This window comes from Euprymna scolopes, chromosome 20 (genome assembly GCF_053919585.1).
Source record: "Euprymna scolopes isolate OS-2025 chromosome 20, ASM5391958v1, whole genome shotgun sequence".
NCBI lineage: Eukaryota > Metazoa > Mollusca > Cephalopoda > Sepiida > Sepiolidae > Euprymna > Euprymna scolopes.
The window spans coordinates 109,065,375-109,070,115 of NC_136501.1; positions in this window are offsets into that span (position 1 = coordinate 109,065,375).

Here is a 4,741-nt window from a genome sequence, read left to right on the forward strand (position 1 = left end):
ATTTATACCTGAGAATCAATACACGCAACAGAATATGATGTTGTCATAGCCCTAGTTTTTTTTGTGGGTAATTGATATTTATAACCTGAAAACCTAAAAACGCACTATATATAATATAGTGTATCTACAAAAGTTTTGCTTCAGCTTGTTCTTGCAAAGATTTTGTATGATTTTAAATATTTTAGCCACCGAAAAAGTAACATCCGTACCTTGTTTTAGCGCTGAGACGCCTACACGTTAAATAAAGGCGAACTCACATGATCGGTTGAAGTAAATAATTAGAGGTTTCTTTATATAACGGCAGTTTATATGTGAATAAAAGTTTTAATTTAGGAATCCAGACAAATGCATGAATATTTAAAATGCAAAATAAAGATTTTCTTTTAATTTTATAATCAGCGTTTCGGTGTAAATGTATTTATGGATATGTGTGTGTGTGTGTTTTGTATGAATATAGTGTGTTCTTGTGTTTGTTGATAGGTAGGTGTGAGACATAACCCAGTAAAGAGATTGGTACATTTTCATAGCAACAAGAAACTGCTTGGATTTCAGATTCCCATACTTTTATAACTTGGTAGCAGTCCAGCCCCGTTTTACACGGCCCCATGTACTGTTCATAACTTGACCTACGTGTGAACACACTTTAGGCAAGATTTCAAATGTTTAGCCAATATTTGTCTGGGTAATTTCGTAGAGAACGCAGAGTTCTATTTTATTAAACTTTGGCCCCATTTTGACCCCTTAACATTTATTATTTTGGATTCAAATCAAAATACAAAATTTTACACATGTCCAAGCTACTTACATCCTAAATTGCAAGTGTTTAGACCCAAAATAGGCGGAGGAATTCAATAGAATCTGGAAGGGTAAACTATTTAAACTTTGACCTTTTTTCGCCCCACAACTGATTAAATTACTTGCCGCATATCGTAATACCCGTTGTGTGTAAATTTCAAATGTCTAGACCCAAAAGTGGCTGAGTAATTTCCTAGTCAAATATTTGGAACTTTAACACCTTGACAGCTTGAATTTTCGACCGAAACTGATTAGATGTAACATTTCAAATGTTTAGACCAGAAATTGGGCGAATAATTTGATAGCGACCGCAGAGGTCAATTTCTTTTAACTTCGGCCCCAATTTCGACCTCTTAGCATTTATTTATTTGTATTTAAATCCAATTAAAAAGTTTGATCAATGCCCAAGAAAACTGCATTTAAAATTTCTAGTGTTTAGCCTCAAAATTGGCGAAGGAGTTTGGTAGAGTTTTCAAAGGTCAAATCGTTGAATTTTGACCCCTTGATGGCCAAATTTCTGTCCGGAAAAAATGTAATTAAAAAATTGTTCCAAAAGCTCAATACTCCTTATGTAAAATCTCTAGTCTCTCGACCGATACTTTAGAGTTATTTGGTAGGGAAATGTACACACACACACACAAAGCCACACACAGGCACACAGACGCACACAAACACAGACACACACGGACACACAGAAACACACAGACACAAACACACACAGACACACACAGACACACACAGACACAAACACACAGACACAAACACACAGACACACAAACACAGACACACACAGTCACAGACACACACGCAGACACACACAGATACACACAGACACACTCACAGACTCATACATACAGACAGACACACACACAAACAGATCCACACACATACACACACAGACGCATACAGACACACAAAGACACACACAGACAGACAGACACTCAGACACACACATATATTTACATTAGCTCAAGTTTTATATTTTTGTTTCGATCTTTTCTGTTTGTTCTGACACCATAGTATTTTGAAATTTAATTTATATTTTTTTAGTCATTCCATTATTATTGCTAGTAAATTATTATAGATCTATCACTAATTTTATTAAATTAATGTTCTTATCACTATTTATATGATTATTGGACGTAAATAGAGTTTAAAAATTACAAACTTCTAACACATGGAAAACGCTAGGAAACTATTTAACAATTTAAATCTGATTCTTTTCAAAATAATTCATATTTTAAAACTCAACAAACCATTGAAATGACATCTTATAGAGAAACAATTGCGTCATATTTTTTTTTACAAAAACGTTGCATCATGATTGTTTTGGAAGAAATGGATGCGAAGTTAACAATGTACGATGCGAAACAATCGCGAAGCGAAGAGAAGTCATTATAACGAAATAACCAATCAAGAATCGGGGAAATCATCTGCTCTGAAGCGAAACACTATTGTCACAAATGACGTGGTCTACAATCGGTTGTGTTAGTTAGCCATCATTAAATGGATCGTGTGACCCCCGTTTTGCCACGTTTGGTGTAAGGAAATGCAATTCTGGTGGACAGCAATTTAAAAGTTAAGATGCTCCAAATTGCTTTAAAGAAATGGTTACAATTTTCCTTTATTTATTATTTTGTTGAGTTTGCTCCCAGAAACCAAAGATACAGTTAGGGTCAAGAGATGGGCTCCATTTATGAGATACATGGTGTTTCAGAAATGTATCCCTCATCTATCTATCTATAAATCCTCCTTAGGGGAGATTTAAAAATCCTCCTTAGGGGAGATTGAATAGTCACGGAATGACGGAAGATCATGGTCCCGAATTCTGATTGAAATTAAAACCTCATCGTTGCAAGAATGAACGTCGCCTAGGTGAGTGAAATGCAAGAGTCTTCGTCTATCCCAATCCGATTTTTATTCTCCGTTAAACATTTTGTAAGATTGCGCAGAACACAGTAAGTGTAAGATATTGTTAGGGCAAAAACGAAAGATATGATAGTCACCGATCTTTATAATATTAAAAAAAAATAGTATGTTATTATAGAGAAATAAATATTTACAGATAAAATTATTTATGGTTGGATGTTTTAATAGAAAATAATATTAAAACACAAAAAATAAATTTAAAATAGGTTGACGTAATCTTACGTGGAGGCCATTTAGAATGACGTGGATTTATGGCAGCGCATTAAAACGCGTATGATTTTTAGTCGAGAATCCAGAGTTAGAGAGAGCAAACTCAGTTATAGTCGAAACAGGAAGAAGGACCGTCTACGTACATTGATAGTTACCAGTAGGGGGATCAGAATGCGTTAGTCCAGAACCATATGCAGGTGTCCAATGAGGAAACATAGGTAAATAAAGTTGCTGCAAAGACAACCTGAGATTTGGTTATTCATTGGATGAATCTTCTTTGCAGCTTTTCTGAGAATCAGTTAAATCAGATGAAATACGGACAAGGTATGGTTCTCTGATGAACTCGTTTTTACACCACCAGATTTCTGTTCAAAATGTTACATGTCCCTTGGTAAACTGTATACGTCATATCGATATGACGATACTGTATTTGTATTAAATTTGTTGAAACTGTCTACGTCATTTCGATACGTCATATCAATATGTCATATTGATACGTCATGTCGATAGCTGTGAAACGTATATACAAACGTATATACACTCTCTGTACAAACATTTATTGGAACATTTTATAATACTAAACGATATACAAGTTTAGACAGACGTACATAATATATATATTTCTATGTTATGCAGAACGATTGTTCAGTTGTCTAAGTGCGCGATTTGCATATTAATAAGGCTGGGCCTGAGCCTAAAAATACAGAGCCTGTTTGTTTATAAACCCCCTCAAAAAAAATTAAGTCACAATAAATTATGACATCTTACAAGCCGGAACCATTTTTAATTCTTGAATGTTATCTTTACAAAATTCTCCTCTTTCTGCCAAGGTTTAGAATCAGGGTAAGTGTTAAGTTTGGGATAAGATTAAAGATCATGGTTACGGTTTGGGTTAAGGAATAGGGTTAGGTTTCGGTTAGGATTAGGGTCAGGGTTAAGGTTTGAGATAGAGTTAGAGTTAGGGTTAGGTTTAGGATTAGTGTCAGGGTTAGGGCTTAGGGCTAAGGGCTAGTAGGAATTTATACAAAAAGATATAAATCATCATGGAGGATACTAAAAGCAGATGCTTTCATAAATATCAGTTTTTGTGAGAGATGGCGTTTTGATTTTCTGAGAGATTTCCCAAATCTTTTCCGTAGAAATTTAAATGTTGTTAAAGATGATGTCTGAACGATGTTTCCTATTGTGATATACGTGGGCATCTGCTACTGTTCTTGTCTCCCGGAATGTGTCCACAACACGCACAATAATGTTTTCTATCACAAAATACAATGGAGATTGTCGGGATATATACCGATATACCAAAAGATGAAATCCACATTAGTAAAAAGGTGGAATAGGGGCTCCGAGTAGCTCCTGCCCAGATTTGGCAGCAGTGCTCCATTCGAAATATAGTAGATCCTACGAAAGTATTCGACATGACTGAATTGTTTTTCATCCGACAGAAGGTAATCTATTCATCCTGTAGAAAATGACCGACGTCCTCATATACACAGGGTCCTGGATATGATCTTTAACTATATTCGATGGTGAGGTCCCAGCTTGCGGATTTTGGGGAGTGTGGAGCCATCCTTTAATTGCCATTGTTCCCAGGTCCACTCTGACATAGAGTGGTAGTACCTGTTAGGGTCCCAACTATGGGTTGAATAGAAACCGACTTGAAAAAAACAACAACAAATAAATTCTATTAAAAAAACCTTTTTACAAAATCACTGGATTCTGCATTAAATAACCAAAAAAGGGTTGATATGCCGTAAAACAAAAACGACAAACCAACCAACTAATCATATACGCAGCGCATGGACTT